This window comes from Coffea eugenioides, chromosome 5 (assembly GCF_003713205.1).
Source record: "Coffea eugenioides isolate CCC68of chromosome 5, Ceug_1.0, whole genome shotgun sequence".
NCBI classification, from domain to species: domain Eukaryota; kingdom Viridiplantae; phylum Streptophyta; class Magnoliopsida; order Gentianales; family Rubiaceae; genus Coffea; species Coffea eugenioides.
The window spans coordinates 18,805,754-18,831,202 of NC_040039.1; positions in this window are offsets into that span (position 1 = coordinate 18,805,754).

Genomic DNA, 25,449 nt, shown 5'->3' on the forward strand with positions numbered 1-25,449 from the left:
GGTGATTTTGACATACTTTTGCACATACTCTTGCTCAAGAGACTTGGATAAAACTTTGATCTTCACATGTATGTTGGTTTTGAGCCAAAACAAAAAATTTAAGAGAAGGAAAATGATTTTTCTCCAAACCGTTTTATAATCAGAAATTTTCAGCTTTGAACTCCGAGAGACTTGTTCCGTTTTCTTCACAATTCTTGACTATAATCCACATATTTTTGCTCCATATTATACTTGAAACATTGATATAGTATGCATGTGATTTTTTCCTTGATTTGAACAAGAAAACTTTGTGATTTTGGAATCTATGTTAGGGGTGAAAATCTGAAAATTTGTGTCATTTCTAAAGTGAAGGCTTTGAAACTCAAATTTTCTCATTTATAGTGGTTTGGAGTTGATGGATTCTTGATGTACTCTATGATCGCAAGATTCGAAAATGGTCAAGAGAGAGAACCTGTGAATCAAGTGGAAAGATCATGATAAGTTGGTGAGTGTTTCAATTGCATGTTAGGACTTGTTGCTTGATTGAAATGTTATCTTAATAAGCTTGTTGAATACTTGAAATGCTATCTTAATTAGATGGTTGATTGATTGACTGCTATTGAAATGTTAAACACTCTTGAAGTGATTTTAGTTGGGCAACTGTGTACTTTATCGTACTTGCCCTAACTTGACTGAATTACTGCGACACTGTTTACAAGTGAAATGACATTCATGTGCTTGACTTGAAAGTCGTTTGGGTATGTTATTCCATCAACTATACTGAGTGTTTGGGATTCCAAACCCTATTGGCTAGTTATTTGAATCGAGCCAGGAAGGATTTAGTCAAGTAGATTGATGAACCATAGGTAGTGTTTACTGTTTCTTACACTAAATTTGGTATGCTCGAGTACTATCCCTCTTATTATTTTATATTTGGAATTCGGGTTCGATAAGGGGATGATTGGTGGTTGGAGACTGGAGTTAAGTGATGATCTACAGGATATTGTTAATCTATTTCTAAAATTGATGGAGTCTCAACGGATACTAGACGAGATGCCACTAAATTGGTTCGCATGAGCAAGCTATATCCATATACATGAAAGTGCTAATTGTTTATCTAATATGTTTACTTAAAATATTAATGACTTATCTTGTGATCGTTTACTTTCTTCGCTTTGGGATTGTGATACATGTGATTCTCAACTTGCCTCTTTGATTGCATGTTTTCTTGGAATTTCACTGAACAAAAACTCACCCCATTAGTTTATTTCCCTTATAGGGGGACAGAGCTTGGGAGTTTGAGTTGGAAAAAATCGAAACTTATGTCTAAGTTTGTAATCAACTGTCTTAGTGAACACTTCTTAGCTTTATCGATTTTGTTTAAATTTGAATCTTTTGTTGTATTTTGAGTTTGTATGGACAGTCGATGTTCATGTATACATATTTTGAAGTTTGACAAGTGTTATTGTCTTTGAAGCCATTGTTATTGCTTTTGAAGTTCGTAAGTGAGTCCTGACGAGAGTCTAACAGGTAGCCTGCCAAACCCTGGTGTACGCCCTAAGGGAAAGTAGGATCGTCATAGTTGGTATCAAAGTCTAAGTTTGAAATGGGTTGGGCGGATTAAGAGTCTTCTAGTTGCGATAATTTAAGTGTGATAAATGAAGTGTTAGGTGGATAAATTTGCTACGTTTGCCTAAACTTCTCATCTTCTTGCTTGTAAGGTAGGAAATGGAAGGAAACTGAGGGAAAAAGAGTTCTCAGGGGCCCCGTCAGGTTATTAGTTATTAGGAGGTTCGAGGGTGATGTGACAGCCCCACCTCCCCCTAAGGCGAACCAAAGGGTTCGGCGGACCGCCTGCCCAACTCTCATCGGGACTCACTCACTCACTACAGTCCTCAATTAAATTACAATGTAAATCTCAAATATACATCAATTCCTCCATGAATTTACATATCACAAGCGAAGCGAATACTAGTTCCAAGCGTGGAACGTACACATACATTCGTTCCAATTCCAAACATCCATACAATCCCAAGCTTAGAACGTATACTTACACACATAACAAATCTCAAGTAGTGGTACAATTCCCCGAATAAAACGAAAGTTCTCAATTGTCAAATCAATTACATCAAATACTCATCAAGTGAATCGAATTCAAATTATACATGAGATAACCCTTCAGTGTGCTACCCCAACTTTTAGGTTATATGATGTAACCATTGGAAGCCAAAGGATTAGAGAAAACACTAGAAGGGCCAAGTGTTGCAAACCCATTGGAGGTTGGACTTTGACCTAATTTTCACCTTTATGACTGAGTCCCGGCGAGAGTTGGGCAGGCGACCCGTCGAACCCTTTAGTACGCCTTAGGGGGAGGTGGGGCCGTCACATTCAAACACTCTAATAACTTATCACACGCACTTCCTTTGCCTCGAGCCCTATGGGGAGAAAATTATTTTTCAGGTGAGTTAGAAGCTCAACGAGTGACCAGTAAAATCATTAAGCAAATAAGCGTCACAATAATGCATTTAGATGATATCATGAATCAATGATCAAATGTACGTATATTGCTCTTATGAGCCAGTGAAATCATTGCACTTAAACATCTAACGCTCAAATAGATCAATTAACAATCCAACAGTAATAGAGAGCCATTGTGCTCTAGGTAAACAGTGGTGGTGTAACGCCCCGAGGCAGAAGAAAAGGAAAAAATTTCTGGTGAATAGAGTTTTGTGAGGAATCCGGCCCACATAAATCTGGAAGAAATTCGGTCCGCATAAACAGCTTAAAGAGCCAGCTCTTTAAGGCTTTCCGATAAGGACTAAAATACCCTTTTATTTGAAAATTATTATTTATCAAAGCCCACTACCCAATTATTTCACATAAGTGTAAATAAACCTAGAAAATAGGGTTTTACACTTCGGTTTCAAGTTTGGAGCAAAGTTAGGGTTTTCGCGATTTTTCGCCGGATGAATTTTCGGTACAGAGTAAGGATTAAATTTGGGGATTAAAAGTGACTTTTAAGTGCGAAATAATATGTGACTAGTGGCAATGATATAAGGTTAGTGAATGGAAAGTAAAAACACTAGTACGTGAGTTTTTAAGAAAAACGGCGCGAACCGGCGTGTCCCGCGCAGTACCGATTGAACGCACCTCTTGACCACCACTTTCTTGCCATACAAGTTTATTACTAATGGAGCAAAATATCTCCTCTCTCATGATGACATCTTGGCCGAAATTAAAGGGCTAAAATGCAAGGAAGGAAAGAGAAAAATTTTGTGGTGGAAATCAAGCCAAGTGTTGGCTAAACTTGTGGACACAATTTGTTCTAATCTTCTTGTCTTCTTATAAGACCAATTAAGCTTCATTCTTCCCCAATTTTTCTGCTGTTGCTGGCCGTGAGAAGTAAGAAGAAAAACCCAAAGGAAAACATTCCATTTCATCTTCAAATCCAACAACTTAGTGAGAAAACAAACAAAGTAAACCGATTAAACTTGTTCTTGATGAGTGATTAGCTAGTAGCTTGTGGTGTGATTTTTTTGAGGAGAAAGCTTGGGCTACTTGTAGTAACCTCTAGTCAAGGTAATAGAGCTTATCTCTCCAAGTTTTGCTTTCAATTTTGTTCAATTAAGCTTGGCAACTTGATCTTGTGGTAAGATTATGGATGATTATCATGTTTTAGTAGTTTTCCCCAATTTATTTGATGAACTAGGGCTTGTGGAAATTCTGCCCCAATTTATTATATGATGCTTATATGTTGCAATTGAGGTGTTATATGGTGATTTGGTAGTGATTGGACCAAGAAATTAAGGAAAGTTGCACTAGAAACTAAAAAATTCCAAAATCTGGAAAATTGTCTCAACATTCTGTCCGAATTTGTATCTGTATGTTAGAGGCAGATTTGGCCTTAGGTCAAAGAATGAAAGTTGTAGATAATGGCATTTTATAGGTACCTACAAAATTTCAGCTCAATCGGAGCAACGTAGGACGTGAAAAGTCCAAAATACCCTTACTGTTCTAAGTATTTTCCAGCAGTCCGTTTCACCAGTTAAGTCCAGTTTATCACGTTTTTTGACCAGGATCCATTCTGATTTAGTTCTGGACCAAAACATGAAAGTTGTAGTGTTCTGACGTAGCTTTAAAATGCCTCAAAGAACACCTGATTTGGACTTGTGTACTCTGAGTTATGACCATTACAGTGTTCTGCGTTTAAGCAGCCGACGAATTGGTTTCTGGTTTAGTAATTTGCGAATTTGACCAAGTTACATTAGAAACTGGACTTAGTGATATTCATGAACATTGTATCCCTGAGTCTTAGCTTTGAAACGGCATAGGTTGCACCTCAATCCGATAAGCGTAGCCTCGGATATGTTATTTCCGATTTCATACGTCAAATCTGTTTTGTGCTAGATTGAATTTCTGCACTTGCTATCGTTGTGAATCTTATTATTATGATATTGTGAGCCTATGGAATGGCTCTTGACATAAATTGCTTATATGTATGATGTTGGGTTGTGTTTGAGAAAAATAATGAAGCCTAAATGGCTGGAAAATTAGGTAAACACAAAGGGCATGCTGCCCGAATTTTTACTCGAGTACTAGAAAATTATATTTGCAACTTGAGTGAAGGTTAAGTGATTACCACTTGAACTAGCGAGAACTTTTGCTACTTTGTTATCGATGGTTATACGTTAAAAACCTAAACGAACTTGTACTCTTGAGGAAAAGATATAATGGCCAATGTAAACTTATATTTCCTTGTACTTTTAACTCAAGTATTGTTTCCAAGTATATATGCTACAAAAACCTTATGATTTGAAAAATGAGCAAGTGTTTCACGAATGCCTTTCAAATGAATTTCAATTGGTTGATTCTTATGAACGGAACGTTTAAGTTTCAAATCTTACTCGTGTTTCAAAGTTCTCAAATTGGATTTCTATCGCAGATCTGGACTCCAAACCTGGAGTATAATTGAACGTGACTACTTGAAGCACTATAGTTTGAGTGAGTTACACCCTAAACTATTTCCGAAGTACTTGTGAAATATTTCTTGCATTATTGATTCGATTGCATATCATGCGTGCTTGCATGTGGATTCATGACATAATTTGGCTCCAATGGGTTCCTGGAAAGTCTTGTGCTTAGAACCAATGTCTCTACTATTGTTTACACATTCTTTGGAGCCGATGGCTCCTTACTTCTGTTTCATGGTTACCTGATCTAAATGAGCATTGGATATTTAAGTACAAGAACTTCACTGGCTCACATGAGCAATAAATGAACATTTGATTACTGCATCATGACATCATATCAATGCTTTATTGTGAAATATACTTGGCTGTTGATTTTACTGGTCACTCGCTGAGCTTCTAGCTCACCCCCTATTATCTTCTTCTCCCCACAGGGATCAAAGTAAAGGAAGAATTTGTTTTTGGATCTTTGGGTGGCTGGATGGCGTACATCTTGTATAGTTTAGTTTTAGTTTTGGTTTATGTACTTTTGGGCCTGTATAAATATTTGGAATTGAATCAGATGCAAATCTATATTTTACGCTTAGAATTGGTTTCCGCTTCGCTTAAGATATGTAATTTTGGAGAATTGGATGTATTATTTGAGTTGTACCTTGTAATTTACTTGAGGAATGTAGTAAGTGAGTGAGTCCCGGCAAGAGCTGGGCAGGCGGCCCACTAAACCCTCTGGTACGCCTTAGGGGGAGGTGGGGTCGTTACAGGTGGAGACGTTGGTTCTAAGCACAAGACTTCCTAAGAACTCATTGGAGCCAAAATATTTCATGGCACACACACAAGCACTCATGATATGCAATCGAGTATGTAATGCAAGAAATAGTTTGAAAAGTAACTTTGCAAATAGTTGTGGAATCACTCACCAACCACAGCTCATGAACCTCATCCATCATAGACAATTTCCTTGCTCAAGTCCAAGCCCTAGATCACAAATATCATGTCAAGCAAAAGAAATTCCAAAATCACCAAGTTCCTATCACCTTTTGGCATTTTAATCACAATTGAAGCTACACTTATCGGATTGAAACGAATCTTATGGCGTTACGAAGCTAAGACATATACCAACATTTCTTATGAAGACCTCCAAAGCCAAATCATACATATTCATGGTAAAAAATTGAAATCTTAGAGAAAAATGGAAACTGTCCGTGAAACAGGGCTTAAGGGCAATCAAGGATATTTCGGTCATTTCACATGCTACAGTACTCCAATCGATCTGAAATTTTTCAGGTAGGTAGCTAACTCATATATCTACAACTTTCATGTTTATCCAAAAGCTGGTTCGGTCTAAAACATGGATAAATTTGCAGTCCAAGTTGAGTCCAGAAACAAGGTAAAGCTGAAATTACACTTCTAAACTAACCTTTGCGTATAACCACAATTACACATACAAATCATAAGATACACCACACCTAATTAGGCCACAATGCCCCTTCAATATGAGCCAATTGATAGCTCCAAAACCAATCACAATTAAGCCTCAATTCAAACCCCTAAAATTGATATTGACCTACACAAGCTGGAATTTTCGTAGACAAGTGAAACTAGCACATATAAGCTCAATATTACACATAACAAAACTATCAACCCATGGCTAATCCTCAAGCATCACATGTGAGCAGAATTTTCATCATAAAACTGAAATTCACCATAAAACTTTCACAAATATCAAGAGTTAACTCAAACTCAAAGCAATCAAATGCCCTCAAAGATTGGACAGCATTTTCCCTTAATTTCCTTATTTTCCCATCCTACAATACATCGCCAATAACATCTCATAATTACACGTACAAATCATAGGCCATACAACACACCTAATTAGGTCATAATACCCCTTAAATCTTAACCAATTAAGAGCTCAATAACCAACCATAAGAAAGTTCCAAATTTGAAACCCTAAAACTGAAATTTTCCGCAAACAACTACAACTAACACACAAAGGCACCATTTGACACCATATCAAGCTATCATTCCATGACCAACCAACAATTATCATATAAAATCAGAAAATTCACTAATAAATCAGAAATTTTTCAAACACTACTTAAAATCATGAAATCATCCACAAAATAGCATATATAACATCTCTAATCCACCAATTAACATTCAATTGAAGTAGATAGGAAGTTCTTGGCAAGATACCTTCAAACCTCAAGAAAATTGGTAGCTTAGTACTTCCTCCTCCAAAACAACTCCATCAATAGGTTTAAACCTCCTTAGTACACACTTGTATGGAGTAGATTGCAGAACTAACGGTGAAATCTCAAGTTTTGGACAAGGAATTGAAGTAGAAAATGAAGTTTCCTCTCTTGTTTTCTCTCTCAAAGTAGCCGGCCAAGAAGAAGCAAAATGAAGACAAAGTTTAGCCAAGAAACAAGATAAGAATGAAGGAAAACAGCTAGTCAAACTTGGCTGCCGAAGGTGCCACGTCACAATCTGGCCAAGATCTGGCCGAATTTCCGGCCGGATTGCTGGCTGGATTCAAGGCAGTGGGTTTTCCAATTTTTTTTTTCAAACGGCCCTGCCAATCCTGCCAAGAACTGACCGGATATGCGGGCGGATTCTGCAAAAATCACTGTTCACCAGAAATTTTGTTTTTTTCTTCTTTCGGGCGTCACAGGTAACCTATTCGATATTGGAGTCTGGGACCCCGAATTAGACAATGTGATTGTTGCAAGACTTACTATTATTCAGATTGGATGGTCTTACCGGTAGTGGACGAGAGATGGAGGTTGGCCAATGCAAATAATAGAGTCCACGCTGAGATGCAAGGAATGAGGGCAATAATGAGAATGCAAGGTGACAGGATCCGAGAGGTTGAAACTACTATTTTAGAGGAGCAAGAGCAGACCGATGCCCTCCCAGAGCAGTTGCGAGAGGTCAATGATCCCCTCATTAGGGTGGTGACAGAAGTTAGGGACAAAACAGAGAACTTCTTGACTAAGTGTGAAGTGCTAGTTGAAGAGGTGATAAATGCGAACCTAACTGAGAAAGATCAAAGGAATGAAGCCCTTAATGTTGGATACGAAGCTGAGCCTGAGGGAGAGATAGAATCTGCTGGATCGGTTATGAACTAAGTTAGTGAACTAGTGAGTTTGAACTTTTGTACAGGGTAGTTAGGGCATAGTATAGGGTGGTTAGGACGGAACGTCGGTTTCATTGTCTTGATGCTGAATATGTTTTTGTTATTAACTTGTTTCAAGTCAATGTATACTGTACATGACTTTGTTTTGTGACCTGCCTTGTTTAGTGCACTGGTTTAATCAGTTATGAATTTATTGTGATATATGTAATAATTGTATTTAGTTGTTATTGATTTTATGGTTTGTAAATATAATTACTTATTACTTATGTATATCTAACCCTATTGTGGGAGGTATGGATGGTGGATGACAACGTCGCGGACTTAGATCCAAGCAACATCAGGAACAAGGGGATGAAAAAGAATATGCGACTGATCAAAATCATAACCAAGGGCCGAAGTGGAAGACCAAATAGCTATGGTCATACATCGAATGACAAATCTCTTAGTGCCTTAGTAGACCGACAGGGTCAAGAACCTGTACACCAGTCTAGGGATCCTGAGATAGGAGAAAACAGAATTCTAGAACGTTTTCAAAAATTCTTTCCACCTAAGTTTTTTTGGAGGACCTGACCCAGAGATAGTCGAGAACTGATTAGAGAAGATGATTAACATCTTTGCGGCCTTGAATTATACGGAAGAGAGACAAGTGATGTTTTCCGTCTTTCGATTTGAGGGATCAGCTTATTCATGGTGGAATGTTATCAAGGCTAAGTGGAAAAGAAAGCAAACCCCATGGATTTGGATAAATTTTGCTAAGAAATTTAATGAGAAATTTCTCCCACCCTTGGTCTAGGAAAGAGAGAGGATGAATTCATAAGATTTCGTCAGGGAACCCTAAGTGTTGCCGAATATGAAATTCAATTCACTAAATTATCAAAATTTGCCCCTGAACTGATAATTATGGAACAGAAAAGAATAAGGCAGTTTGTGCAATGATTGAATGTGAAAATTCAGGAAGCCTTGGATGCAGTACAAATAAACACCTTTGTGGAAACTCTTGAGAAAGACCGAGGATTGAAAGTGCGAGATTTCAAGTAAAGACTTTTCAAACAAGAAAAAAAGGTATAAGTAGTGGTGATCATGGACAATTTGATAGAAAGATACCGCCTCCTAAGGTTGGAAGAAGGGCAGGTGGAGTAAGGCTTCCGGGGACATTAAGAGGAGTTTTGCCGGGAGAAGTTCAAAATAGGAGAGGACAACAAAGAGGAACCTCACAAGGAGGCCAAACACCAATTTCTCAGTTAGTTTATGGGTACTATATAAAGTCAAATCACTCCGAGAAAAAGTGTTGGTGAAAGGCATGAAAGTACTTGCATTGCGGGAGTGCCGAACATCAGATTGCTGGCTGTCCAAACTTACCTCGAGAGGGGAGTGATGCCCAATGGTCAGATAGGTCAACCCTTAGTTAAATGAATATAACAGAAAATAAACCGAGAGTCCCAGTCAAGATATACACGTTAGATCAACAACAATTTCCCAATTCGTCTGAAGTTGTAGAAGGTATGATCCCTATTTTTCATTGTGTGGTTAAAATTTTGATAGGCTCCGATGCAATCCATTCCTTTTTAAACCCTAATTTCATGTGTGGCATTGATGTGAAAGTTGAGAGACTACCATATGATTTGAAAGTTAAAACACCCATATGTGACCAATGTTTAACTACTAACATGGTATATAGAAACTGTGAGATTTGGATTGGAGAGCGAAAATTGTTGGTCGACCTTATAAGTTTATCTATCAAGAGATATAATGTCATTATAAGAATAATTTGTTTAGTCTGATATCATGCTCGATTAGATTGTAAAATGAAAGTAGTTGAGTTTTGTATATCAGGAGAGGTGACCTTAAAGTTGGATGTGATGAGTAATTTAGCCTTGTCCACTCTTATTTTGAAAATTCAGATCAAAAAATTATTGAATAAGGGAGTACAAGGGTATCTAACCTTCCTAATAAACATCTCGGCTGATAAGGTGAAAATAGAAGATGTGCCGGTGGCAAAAGAGTATCCAGAAATTTTTTCTAATGAGTTAGTGTCGTTGTCTCTTGAAAGAGAGAAATAGAATTTAGGATTGACTTGGTACCTGGAACAACACCCATCTTTAAATTTATTATTGGATAGCATTTGCCGAATTTAAGGAATGCAACTACAACTGCAGGATTTGTTAGACCGAGGGTTTATACGAGAGAATGAATCCCCATGGAGAGTTCTAGTACTTTTTGTTAAGAAGAAAGACGAGAGTTTAAAATTGTGTATCGATTATCAAGGTTTAAATACGATTACAGTTGAGACTAAATATCTTTTGCCACATATTGATGAATTGTTTGACCAATTGTAAAGAACCGTTATGTTCTCTAAACTAAATCTTAGGTAGGGTAACTATCAATTAAGAATCAAGAAAGAGGATGCGTTAAAAACTGTTTTTAATTCTAGATATAGATTTATGAGTTTGCAGTGATACTTTTTGGACTAACTAACTAACACCCCAACAGCATTCATGGATTTTATGGATTGCGTTTTCAAACCCTATTTGGATTAGTTTGTAGTGACATTCATTAATGATATTCTGGTTTATTCGAAAACTCGGGAAGAACATAGAGAACATTTGAGGATGGGATTGTAAACCTTAAGAGAATATCAATTATTTGTCAAATTCACTTAATGTGAGTTCTACTTAGAGAAAATATCTTTTCTAGGTCATATAATTTTAAAGGATAGAATCACTGTAGATTCGGCTAAAGTAGAAAAAAGTGTCAAATGGAAATAGCTAAAGAATCCTATTGAAGTGCGTATTTTCTTGGGCCTAATGGGGTATTACCGTCGGTTCATAAAAGATTGCTCAAAAATAGCAGGTTCTCTAATCGATTTGACAAAGAAGTATGGCAAATTTATTTAAAATACGAGGTGTGAGACTAGTTCTCAAGAGTTCAAGAAACAGTTGACCATAGCGCCAGTTTAAGTTTTGCCAGATGGAAAGAATAGTTTCAAAGTGTATACAAATACATTGAGAGAAGGTCTAGGATGTGTGTTAATGCAAAAATGGAAAAGTAATTGCATATGCCTCTTGAAAGTTAAAACTTCATGAGTAAAATTATCCGACCCATGATTTAGAACTAACTGCTGTTATATTCGCTTTGAAGAAATGGTGATATTATTTCTATGGGGTGATTTTTGAGGTATACACTGATCATAAGAGTCTTAAGTATTTGTTTTTTCAGAAGGAATTAAACTTGAGGCAGCATCGGTGGATCAAATTTTTGGAGGATTATAAGTGTACTATTAATTACCATCCTGAAAAGGACAATATAGTAGCGGACGCCCTGAGTCAAAAGGTTCAAGTAATAGGATTAATGATTAAGGAATGAAACTTGTTAGAGAAAATCAGTAAGTGGAACCCTCGTCTTGAAAGATAGAAAGTGATCTTTGAAAATATCACGGTGAGATCTACATTGTTAAAACGTGTTACAGAGGCTCAAAATAAGGAACCTACGGTGCAAAAGTGATTGAAAAAAATGTAAAAAGGGGAGTTACCAAATTTTAATTTGAGTCCCGATAGAATATTAAGATTTTGAAATCGGATAGTCGTACCAAAGAATGAAGGGTTGAAAAAGAAAATTTTGAAGGAGACTCACCGTTCTAAATATACGGTGCATCCTGATAGTATTAAAATGTACCAAGTTCTAAAAAAACTATATTAGTGGGATAATATGAAAGTAGAGATTATACAATTTGTCCAAAATTGCCTTATTTGTTAGCAAGTTAAAGCCGAACATCAGAAATCTTGAGGATTGTTGCAATCTCTAGAAATACCTGAGTGGAAGTGGAAGCACATTATGATAGATTTTGTCAAGATTGTCACGAACTCAAAGAGGTCATAATGCAGTTTGGGTGATAGTGGATCGATTGACCAAATCGGTACATTTCTTACCAGTGAATATGACATTTTCTTTGGAAAAACTAGCTAAACTATACGTGAATGAGATTGTGAGGATACCGGTGAGTATAGTATCAGATAGAGATTCTCAATTTGTATCTCAATTTTGACAAAAGATGCAAGAAACTTTAGGTACCAAATTGAACTTTAGTACAACATATCACCCCAAAACAGACAGGCAGTTAAAGAGAACCATTCAAACTTTTAAAGATATGTTGAGATCATGTAACATAGATTTTAGAGGAATTTGGAGCCAACACATGACATTAGTCGAGTTTGCTTATAATAACAGTTATCATGCTTCCATTCAAATAGCACCGTACGAATCTCTCTATGGAAGAAAGTGCCGCTTACCAATTTACTGGAATGAAATAGGAGAAAAAAATGTTTTGACCAATTTACTGGAATGAAATAGGAGAAAAAAATGTTTTGGACCCAGCAACAATACCATGGGTTAAAGAGGCATATGAGAAGATGAAATTAATACGTCAATAGATTCAAACGCTCAAAGTCGATAAAAGAACTGTGCAGATAATCGGAGAAAGAATTTGAAATTTAAAATTGAAGATAGAGTGTTTCTTAAAATCACTCCACTAAAGGAAAGTGTCACAGTAGAAAAAGGAAAGAAATTTAAACCAAGATATGTAGAACCCTTCAAAATTCTCCAACGAGTAAGAAAAGTGGCATATTGATTGGAGTTACCAACAAGTTTATCCAGAATTCATGACTTTTTTCACGTTTTATTGCTAAAAAATGCTACCCAGATCCGAGTCAGGTACTCTAGTTAGAAGATATTGAAATTGATAAGTCTTTAACTTACAAAAAAAGACCTGTGCAACTTTTGGACCGAAAAGTAAAAGAACTAATAAACATGCAAATTTCCCTAGTTAAGGTTCTATGGAAAAGCTATGAGGTGGAAGAAACAACCTGAGAATTGGAGGAAATGTAGAAGAAATATCTCGAATTCTTTACAAATATAAATAAGAATTTTAAGATCGAAATTCTTTTAATGGGGAGAAAGTGTGAGGACCTAAAAGTTATTCTCATATCTTTTATTTTTAACTTGTCTTGAATTCTTGGTTGAGTCATGATTTTTATCCTATTACCTCATTCAACTTGTTGTATGTTGAGTTTCATAGTGCGGTATGCTAATGTGACTAACTATTGAGTTGTGAGCAATAAATTTGGTGTAAAAGAGGGAGTTTTGTGCAAAAAAAAAATTTTGGAAAAGAGGTGTTAAGACAATTGGAGAAGAGATAGATATTTGGGTAAATTAAAGACAATTAGATAGACTTTACTTGCATTCTTTGTGAGGACTTGGAAATTCACCTATATTTTCCTTATAATTCTCTTATTTTGAATAAGTTAATTTATAACTTCCTTTTACTACTACTTTACTCTCTCAATAGGTGTAACATATACTAGAATCGAGAGTTTACCTTTACGTTTATAGTTAGCGTAAACTAGGGTTTTTGCGTATTTTGGCCGTGTGATCACTTGGTGAGGTGTGTGTACTAAATTTGGTAGTTAAGAGTGAGTTTTAGATAAGAGGAAGTGTGTGATTAGAAGTGTTATTAATAAGTTAGTGAATCATAAGTTAAAACACAAGTACGAGCGAGTTAAGGAAAATAGGCTTAAACCGACGTGTACCGTTTGTTACCGATTGAGTACACCACTTGACCACTACTTTTTTACCCTAATCTTCTTGTTTTTATTTCACCTAATCCTCCCTATATTACTCTTAATCCGGCCATCTTTGTTGACTAAGGAAAAGGAAAGAAAAGAAAAAAAAAGAGAGAAAACTTGGCTTTGACAAGTGTCAAAGATCCAAGGGTTGGTTAACCAAATGAGTTTTCTTTCTTCTTATCTTTCTTCTTGGTTCATTATTCTTCATTCCTTTCTTGTGTTGGCCAAAAATTGGGAGAGAAAAACAAGAGAGAAATTCTCCAACTCCAATCTTGAATCTTGCCTTGTTTGAGTTGAAACTACAAAACTAAACCGATTAAACTAGCACCAAGGAGCTAAGGAAGCTTGTTGTGGAGTTGTTTGGAGAAAAATAGCTTGGTTCTTCACTTTCTTCAAGTGTTTTGGAAGGTATAAGTCTAAAACTTCCTTTTTCTTTCTTGTTTTAGTAAATATGGGATAGATGCCTTGAATCTTGAATTATGTTGGATGATACTCTAGTTTTGGTGAAGATTAGCGAATTTCAGCTAGGGTTTGTGATTTTTCATCTTTGATTTATGATGTTTATCTCTAATATATTGGTATTGAGCTTGGAAATGGAATTTGTGAGATGATTAGTGGCTTGATTGTGATATTTAGCCTTAAAAGATGAAATTTCAGTTTTGTCAAGCAATTTCCAGTTTTGATGAGTAGTTTTAGGGTTGATATGCAAAATTCCAGCATTTGGTGGTGAATTTTAGTTCTGCCCTGTTTTTGGACTCAAATTGGGTTGTGAATTTCTCCATGTTTTAGACTGAATCATCTTTTAGACAAAACATGAAAGTTATAGGGATTTGAGTTAGCTTTCTACCTGCAAAAGTTCAGGTCAATTGGATCATTTTAACTTATGATTTGGCCAGAGCACTCCTGACTGCGCAAAACCTCTAATTTTCCTGACCTGTTTTTCATGTGCTTCTGACCGTCCATTTTTTACCCTGAAAATGAGAGAAATGGGTGTCAATGTCTTCATAGGAAATGTAGATCTATGTCTTAGTTTCGAAATGCCATAAAATTTACCTAGATCCGATGTACCTAGCTACAGTTATAACCAAAACACCGAAGGATGAGAAATCTGCCGCTTATCATTTCTTCTTTAAACTGGTTTTCAGCTTTGATATCCATGGTGATAAGTTTAATATTTGGATTGTTTGGTTGGTTTTGAGGCCTGAATAGATGTATGTTGTTGGTTATCATTTGTGGTTGGATTGGAGGTTTGTTGGCTTGTGAATCCAAGTTGTACTTGGATGGGAAAAGTAAGAAAATAGGGGAAATGCTGCCCAAATTTCTATTACTTGCTCTTATGAATATTAGTGAGATGTAAGGTTTGATTTTGGGTTCGTTGGATCTTAAGTTACATATGTACCCATGAATGCACTTCAATAGTAGTATATGAGTTGTTTTTTACCAAGATTTGGTATCAACTAAGATGAAAAGTGTTAGTTTTATCTCGAAAACTTTAAATTACATTTGCTCACTTCAATTTGCGATTGGTTGTTCTTTCAACTACTGATTTCTGGAATTTTCTTTCGTTATGTTTGAATTTGAGAAATGACTCAAGATTTTTCATGACTTGGAAGTTCAAATGTTAATATTGTGATGCCCCCACTTCTTCTTAAGGCGAACCAAAGGGTATCTGCGGGACGCCTGCCCAGCTCTCGCCAGGACTCGAGACAAATCCAATTCAAACCTAGTCTAATACTAACAATGAAAGTCGGAATAAAGGTATGAAGTCATTTCCATACATAAATATCCAGTCTTACATCACAATTTCAAATTTACAATCACTTTTTCCAAAATATACAACCTCCAAAATGTCTAGTGGATTACAATTACAACACTAATACAAAAGTGCCTCAAGTCGGCATTTGCTTAACTCCTTCCAATCGGGTTCCTGTTAAGGAAAACAAACTAATGGGATGAGCCAATACTCAGTGAGGCCAAGAAACACACATGCAAACATGTAATCCAAGTAGCCACAAATTACATAGTAAGTAAAGCTATAAGTTCGAATAATTCACATTTCGAATAGGAAAAAATAAACAGAAACAATTCAAGGATACTGTAGCTCTCAGGAGCTAAATTCCACGTAGTCGAGTCGAAGTCTTGATCACATCTCATGTTGACACTCCGTCAACCACATAAGTATCAAATCCGTAGATACATTACTTTACTTCGAATCCCGTCACCGTTACACCCCCTTACCGGGCCCGCTCATCAAAGTTTTTTTTAATAATACTCGAGTATATCATGGCAATACTGCGCGAGTAATGCCGAGCAAGATCTCTCCAATAGATCATGCTCTACGAATATGTCATGGTTTGCTAAGCTTATCGACCAAGCCCATGCTGGCTCGATTCGCAAAGTTAGCCAACGAGTTTGGGCATCCCCCGAATACGAATACGAATACGAATACGAATATGAATATGAATATAAGTCGATGAGCAACGCTCAAATCGACGATTCCAAATAGGAATTACAAATACGAATCACATATACGAATCACAAATACGAATCACATCCACATTACTAAATACAAGTCGAATATGAATTCACATAGCCAAATACGAATATAATTTCATTTGAAGGAGAACGAGTGTGGTAAAGTACACATTCGTCTCACAAAGTTCAAATTCGTATAACGGATAAGAAACAGTTAACCACTTAGCAACAAATTCATGCACTTGATACTCACCAATCGAAACAAGGGAGTAAGTGCGTAAACGAGTCTTTAGGTGTTCCCCTCGAGATCCTCTTGAAGGTCTCCTTGAGCACCTGAGCAAATAGTAATTGTCTATTATACACTATCGCTTAAAACCCCTAATTATCGAGGAAGATTGCACACTTGTACAATCTAAGAAAATTTCACGAAAATGAGCCTTAATTACTCGTAAATCGAGACTCAAAAATGGGGTTTTAAAACACAAGCGAAATCTGATTTTCATCTTTGAAATCAAGTGTAAAACAGTCTAGCAATATCGAAGGAAAAATAGAGGGTTCGCAACTCTCAATTTCCTTTAAGTTCGAAAATTTCAGATTTGTCACCCATACTTTGAAAAATCGTATCTCATTCTCTACAAGTCCAAAATTGGAAAACTTGGTGCCGTTGGAAACTACTTCCAAAGTACTAAAAGTTCCTAGAAGACACTTTTCCATGATTTCAATTGGAAGATATTCGAAATTTAGCCCAAAGTTGCTGTTTTAGAAAGTCAAGACAGTTTTGGGTTGATTTTTGACAAAGTCTGAAAATTCGGAAAAATTCATACAATTCAAGCTAGACTCTGAAATTTGGAAATCAATTAGAGTTAAAATCAAAGTTTTCAATGCAAAAAGCGGAACCAGAATTGGAGTTTTGAGCACCAAGATATGGTGGCTCAAAGTTGCTGAAAAAAAAAATGAGACCGTTAGGCCAAATTCCAGATTTAATTCACGAACATTGGGACTTTGGTTAAACATCGAAACGGACTCGGAATGACACCAAAGTTGGCAGTATTACACTATCATATAAGGGGTATTCTTCTGCAAATTTTCGTACAAAAATTCACACGGGAAGTCAGTTAACAAAATCATTGAAGTTTCAAGATTTTCCAAGACAAATCTGCCTTGTACTTTCGTTTTCCTTTTTTTTAAAAGCTTTGTTCCACACAATCAACTTCAATTAATTCAAATATTGAAACTAATGTTCCATAAATATCCAATAAGTAATTTAGAAGTACTTGACATCAAGGTTTTCGAAATATAACTTCCCAAATCAGATTTGACCATTCGGCCAAGAGAAAAGGAAAATTTTCCAGATTCGAAGAGCAACTTTGGGACATCATTTGTATATCGAAATGGTCTTAGATTGACACCAAAATTGGTACAACTCAACTTCCATATGAGGACTACTCCTCTACCAAATTTCATTTGAAAATTCATTCGGGAAGTTGGTTAACAAAACCATCAAAATTCCTAAATCTCCAAGGCAAAGCTGCCTTGCACCACTAGTTTTCCTTTTTCTCAAACCTTTGGCCAATAAAATGCTTAAAACATGTCTCATTTATGCTAACCAGGTCTAATAAGGATCCAAGATACATTTGGTAGGTGATTTAAATCAAGAATTTTGAAGAGCAAGTCTCAAATCAAAATTGGTTACAAATCTGTCCAACATGAGGGTTTTCTCCCACAAAGTCAGTTTCGAATTTTGGTCATAAATCACTCCATTCAACTCAGAATTGAGCGTGGTTAGTGGCATTGAAAATTAGATTCATAAGGCTATAATTTCTTAGAAGAAATCGTTTTCAAAATCTGTCCACAACTAGCTCACATTTGAGCATCAATTCGCTGCTCAAAACAGAGCTCTCAGTGTAGACGTGAAACAGGACAGTCATGTTTAAACGATTGGTACGGACTGCTCAGGTGGAATCAGAATGTACATTTTATACCGTTGGAAAACTGGGAATGTCTAGTTTCTAGTTCTGGAAACGGCACTTGATTTCGACATCGGGGTAAAAAGTTATAGCCAAAAAAAGAACACTGCCAGAGCAGTTACGGGAAAAATTTCCAGTTTTGCTGATTTCCGAAAACACATCATTTGGCCAACCAAATCACGTTATTTTTTTATGAAACTTTCTACACAACCCACACAACATATATACATCATAACCAAGTCTTAAATAACCACAAAAAATCACTCTAAACGTCATGGACAATACAGGGGCAGAAATGAAAAATTTTCATCCTCACTCCCCTTTGAACTTTTCCTTCAACAATACTACCTATTTCCACTAGATTAAACACTAATCCAACATTAATAACATCAAAACACAACAAATCAGTCCATCCAACCATAGTGGGAGTTCATAGAGCCCACACAACATTTTCCAACATAAATAAGGCTACCCACATGCATTTGCAAGCTCATAAGTTCACTACTACTTCCATAAATCAAGTTTTTCAAGGTGGATCATCACTTACTCTTGTGGGTGACTTCAAGCAGAATTTTCGGTCCAAAGATGCTCAAGAAAACCGTGAAAAGCAGCCCCCTTTTGTAGCTTAAGATGATCACCAAGTGATTAACTAAGTATAGGTGAAATTTGAGGTGAATTGGAGGAAGTTTGAGGTAGAAATAAAGAGTTTTCTTTCCTTTCTTTTCTTTCTTGTTTTGGCTGGCTCTTGAGGTGAGAAAATGAGAGTTTCAGCTATGCACTTGAGGTGAGAAAAAAAGGGTTTTGATCTGGTGTGCTGCTTCCATGAGAAGCTTAAGAATGTGTGGCCAAAATTGCTCCAAAAGTCAACTAAGGATAGTGCGCGTACGCGCGCGTTTCGTGCTCGATTCCTCTCGAGTTTGTTTCACTTGTGCACTAAACCTCTAATGCACTTGTATTCATATTAATATTATTCACTCTTAATTGTCCCAAAATAAGGGTCTAAAGTCCCTCAATTAATCGCGCGCGTAAAAACGCGTACTTCTGATTTATGCGCGATAAAATGGAATTTCCAAGAATTTCTTATAACGATAGTATCACGAACTAATAATTGAATACTTAAACATAAAAATACCTATTTCAAGACTAATGTACAAGTCTTCAATTTTTCAAGCTTATTGTATTCTCGAATCGATTATTGTTTCCAAACGCGTATTCACTAATCTCACTTAACGAGCTTTCAAAAATTAAATTTTTTAAACGAGTCATTTTAAAAATATAAGTAAGTCATAGTTCCATGTAATTGGGTCCAAAAAGATTTGAAATAAATTATTCAGAGAAAATGGGTGAATAAATACTTAATTAAGCCAGTAGAATAATATAAAAAAAGAAAATTTCGGGTCCTCACAATTATTCACTCTAAAACTGTATTTTCATATTTGCACTAGTAATTTCTGGATTTTTGATGGTTCATCTAGATTTGGATTAATTGAACCATAATACCTTATTTTGACTGATTTAGGGTTCTTTGGTGATCCGGAGTATAACCCGGAAGGAAACTTTTGACATATCTCTTGCTCATATTAGTGAGTGTTCCAACTGCATGTTATGTGACAGCCCCACCTTCCCCTAAGGCGAACCAAAGGATTCGGCGGACCGCCTGCCCAACTCTCGCCAGGACTCACTCACTCATAGCTCAAGAAAAATAACGTACATCCATAGAAAATAAATAACACATTCACTTCAACTTAATATATACATTGATGCTCAAATCCAGATACAAAGCTTCTACGCACCAAAATACTTCAAAGTGTTTACAATTCGAGTACAATCAACCCTAGTCGGGTACTAGCGTGAGCATAAATTCAAAATTCAAAACAACTAGACTACGCTAGTCTGTACACGTCTCACGCCTCGCTCGTACCCCCTGTAAGGAAAACAAATGACGTGAAATGAGCTAAAAGCCCAGTGAGGTTCCAAATAGCAAGTTGACCATTATTTAAACGTGCAAGTATCACGTAGTAAAGTAATGAGCATGAAAAGTTCATAAAAGTGAGCAATAACGCATCAAGTAGCAAATCCAAAAATGAGCGAGTGTAAAGGTTTTCTTTTAGATCGAAACAATAACACGATAAGTACTAATCATTCCAAAGTATAAAGATACGGATGGCTCTCGGGAGCCAAATTTCCATTGCATCACCAGAGTTTGATCAAGTAATAGTTGACACTCCGTCAACTTTCAAATAAGTAACCAATCCAGTAGAGCACTACTTACACTACTCTCCGTCCACCATCCAAACCCCCTACTGGCCCCAAAATTCTCAATAAACACTGGTGGTAATACTCGAGTATACCGATTAGTCGAGGAGATAACACTCCACTCGACAACAGAACGCACCTCATGGTTCGTTATCTAATCGACCAAGCCCTTGCCGACTCGACTCGATTAACTAGCCAGTGGGGTTTGGGTTCCCAAGAATTTGATGAGATAACATTTTCAATCGACTGAATCAAGATAAAAGTACGAAGACGGGAATGAGAGGCACCTCCCACTCACATTGAGTGTGGTACATGCTGCTGCTCAGCACTTATAAGTCAAATACAAGTATATCAAGTCAATTGCAACAATAAACAAGTATATATCATATTAGGGCAAGTGCGATAAAGTACACTCTTGCCCGATCAAACAAATTACATATCATTAAATCACATTGGTCAAGTATTGAAAACAAGTGTCCAGTTCAATCAGGTATTTGAAAGCACTCACCAAAGGTCTAGTGCCTCTCAAAAGTCACGTTCAGGTCCAACTCCTTGGTTAGAATCCAAATCTGCGATAAAATATCATTTACGAACATAAAACTCTTTAGAGTTCGAAACAGAGGAGTTTCGCTTCAAGAAAATCAAGTAAATGCAACTCGTTTAAGTAGTATTCATGATACTTATCAAATGCCGAACAATTCATGCTCGCTCTTAAACCTTTGAAACTTTGAAGCAATTATACTTTGACATACCATTTGAGTCGAAGAAATGGAGAAAACGTATTTCTATTAGTCATAATTTTCATTTTTCCAAGGGTACAAGTTTCGGCCGAATTCTAACTCATATACCTCGATAAAAGAAGACGCAAATATCCTAGATGGTTCATGTGGTATTCGCTCTCAAGCCTTACTCGAGTTGCAAGTATAGCTACCTAGCCCTCGAGCATAAATTTGGGCAGCACGCCCTTTGTATTTACCTATTTTCCAGCCATTTATGGCTTCATTCGTTTTCTCAACCAGTCCCAAAATCATCTCATTTCCATAGCCGTTCAATAGGCTCAAAGTCATACAAGTACAAAATCAAACTAGGAAAATGTCCGGAAATGAAGTTTAAGTCATAAACAAAAGACAAATTTGCCGTCACTTAGCGTAACGGGCACAACCGAAGCTACGCTTATCAGTTTGGGGTGAAATTTATACTATTTCGAAGCTAAGACAAAGGTCTACAACTTTGATGAAGATCACTCAGTCCATTTCGTAGCGTATCCAGGTCAAAATTTCAAATTACAGAATCAGAATTTCACATTCGGGTTAGTTAATTGTACTATGCGTAAACTACAATAACTCAAGCTACCGAAGTCCGATTAAGGCGTTTTCAAGGGCGTTGGAAAGCTAAGACATAGAACTATAACTTCTGTGTTTTGGCCAAATGCTAATTCAGTACGGATCAGGGTGAAAAACATGCGGTCAGATTGGTGAAATATCAAAATTGTCCATGAAGCTCTACCTATGGTAGTCAGGGGTATTTTTGTCTTTTCATATGCTACAGTACTCAGATTGAGCTGAAATTTTATAGGCAGCTATAAAACATCATTCCCTACAACTTCATGTTTTGAGCTAAGGCTAATTCGGTCTCTAACATGGACTAAAAGACACGGTCAGAAATAGGATAATTTTAGCATTAAAACTGGAAATTTGTATCACTTGCTGGAATTTTCTCAAACCACCATAGAAATCACCAAATCCTCCACACAAACCCACAAAAGTGATATATAAACCATCATTAACCCTTATTAGCATCTTACAACATCAAAATCAATATTTCTACTCAATTGCTACAAGCTTTTACAAGAGTTCAAGGCTGCTTTACCTTCCAAAGGTTGGTTCACAAGGTTGCACTTCACGAACCAAGTTTTTTAGCTTTCTTTTGCTCTAACTCCCAAACTTGTTGGATGAGTTGCACACAACCAGAATTTTTTCTTGTTCTTCCTCTTATTTCCTCTCGATTTTTTTTCTTCCTTCTTTTCTCCCAAAAGCTGGCCAAATGTTCCTTGGTTTTGTTTGGCTTTTGTCTTGCTAAGTTAGCTTAATACTAAGTCACTTGGTCAAAGTCCACTACCTTTTTGGTTAGCCAATCAAAATTGAGTTTAGGAATCTCATGGAACCTTTAGGAAGTCTAGCAACTTGTGATTAATCAAAAGTCACACTATTGCCCAATTAAATTCACAATCCTACCAATTTACTCCACAATTTACATACTTGATATATTCCAAAAACCTAATTACACCTCAATTACTCCACTAATCACCCAATCACTATAATTACCTATAATAAAATATGCATTATCATACATAAACTCAATTACATAATAACCTTTTAGTCACAAGTAAAACTGGGGTTTTAATTTAAATTTAAAGTGTCCAAAAAAACAATGTTTTTAAAACAAAACAAAAGAAATAAATCAAAATTTTAAAAGAACGAGGGAAAAACATTGTCCTAAAATTCGGGGTATCACATGTTACCTGCTCATTGTTGCTAGAAATTTACTAAACACCTGATTTGATATTTCATAGACGAGTGTGTACTTTATCGCACTTGACCTAACTCAACTAAACACTTGATATCTCATTCATGCTTGTACAAGTAACTTGATTTGCATTGACTTGTACTTGTATTTGTACTTGTGCTTGACTTGTAAGTACTGAGCGGCAGTATGTACCACACTCAATCCGAGTAGGAGGTGCCTCTCATTCCCATCTCCGTACTTTTCCCTTGATTAAGTCGATTGGTCATCGACTATGCTGACTACTTGGGAACCAAAGTCCACTGGCTAGTTAATTGAGTCGAGTCGGCAAGGGCTTGGTCGATTAGATAACGAACCATGGGTCTCTTGTTTTGTCGAGTGGAGTGTTATCTCCTCGACTAATCGGTATGCTCGAGTATTATCACACGTGTTTATCTTGGCGTTCGGGCCCGGTAAGGGGGTTGATTGGTGGATGAAAATTGGCGTAAAGTGGAGATCTACGGTTATGGTTTGCTTCTTCAAGCGTTGACGGAGTGTCAACGGGTTCGGATCAAGTAATGCTGCGGGAATTTGGCTCTTGAGAGCCATATGTATCCTTATACTTTGAAATGATTGTTATTAGTAGTATTATTGTTTCTTTTTAAAAACTTTACACTCGCTCATTTTGAGATTTGCTACTTGAAATGTTATTGCTCGCTTTTATGAACTTTTATGCTTGCTACTTTGATATTTCAAGTTTTACATATGACCAACTTGCTACTTGGGTCTGCATGAAGTTTTTGGAACCTCATTGAGCTTTGGCTCACTCTATTCTGTTAAATTTGTTTTCCTTAAAGGGGTTACAAGCGAGGGCATGAGGCTGGTACAGGTTAGGATAGTCTAGTTTTTGAATTTTTACGATTGTACTTGCGCTAGTGCTCGGTTAGGGTTGAATGTATCTGAAATTCATATCTTTTGTTAAATTTGGGATTGTATTAATGTTTGGACTAGAAAAGAATGTGCATGTACATTTCAAACTTGGGAACTGTTATTCCATTTACTCTTGAGGTTGTGAACTATTTTATTTGAAGTAAGTGAGCGAGCCCTGGCGAGAGTTGGGCAGGTGGTCCGCTAAACCCTAGGTATGCCCTAGGGGAGGTGGGGTCGTCAAATTCTTGCCATTTGTTAATCATCCACCCCAAGTTTGACCAAGACCAAGACTATTTCTTATCACAACCAAGCTTTCATTTCATCACAATTTCCTTCTTTTCTTGCTAGCCTTGGCCGAAACTAATAGGAGAGAAAGAGGGAGAGAAAAAAAAATTTAGCCTTGATTCTTTGTCCAAATTAGTGAGAAGACAAAGAGGGAAACCATACTTCACTCCATCAATTTTTGAAGCAAGTTTGGAAGAGAGCTCTTGGAGGAAGAAATCCTTGAATACTTCTTAATTTCTTTCCATCCTAGGTTTTGTGGGAAAGGAGGTAAACTTGCTAGGAAACCTAGCTTACTTCTCTTATCCTTGAATCTACTTGATGTATGATGTTATATAAGGTAGAAAGGAAAGACTTTTATGGAGTTATATGTCACATTTGTTTAGCTTTGGTGCATGTAGTGAATAGTTTAGTTTAAAACTTTATATATGTGAAATTGTGATGCATTTCTTTGCCAAGAATATGAGTCATATGCTTTATGACATGTTAGTCATGATCTATTGTGTATTGCCATAAAAATAAGGTTGAAAGTTGGAAGTTGAGATGGAGGAACTTGGGGACAAGTTGTTGAAATTTTTGCTTGGTTGGCTGATTGAGAGAGAGGAGCTTGGGTTTCAATTTAGGGTGATTTTGACATACTCTTGCACATACTCTTGCGCAAGAGACTTGGATAAAACTTTGATCTTCACATGTATGTTGGTTTTGAGCCAAAACAAAGGAGTTTAAGAGAAGGAAAATGATTTTTCTCCAAATCGTTTTATAATCGAAAATTTTCAGCTTTGAACCTCGAGAGTCTTGTCCCGTTTTCTTCACAATTATTAACTATAATCGACATAGTTTTGCTCCATATTATGCTTGAAACATTGATCTAGCATGCATATGATTTCTTCCCTGATTTGGACAAGAAAACTTTGTGATTTTGGAAAGCTATGTTAGGGGTGAAAATCTAAAAATTTGTATCATTTCTAAATTGGAGGTTTAGAAGCTCTAATTTTCTCATTTATAGTAGCTTGGAGTTGATAGATTCTTGATGTACTATATGATCATGGGATTCAAGTGGCAGAACCTGTGATTGAAGTAGAAAGATCGTGATAAGTTGGTGAGTGTTACAATTGCATGTTAGGACTTGTTGCTCGATTGAAATATTATCTTGATGAACTTGTTGAATACTTGAAAAGTTATCTTGATTAGATGGTTGATTGATTGACTGCTATTGAAATGTTAAGCTCTCTTGAAGTGATTTTAGTTGGGTGAGTGCACGCTTTATCGCACTTGCCCTAAGTTGACTGAATTACTGTGGCACTGTTTACAAGTGAAATGACGTTCATGTGTGT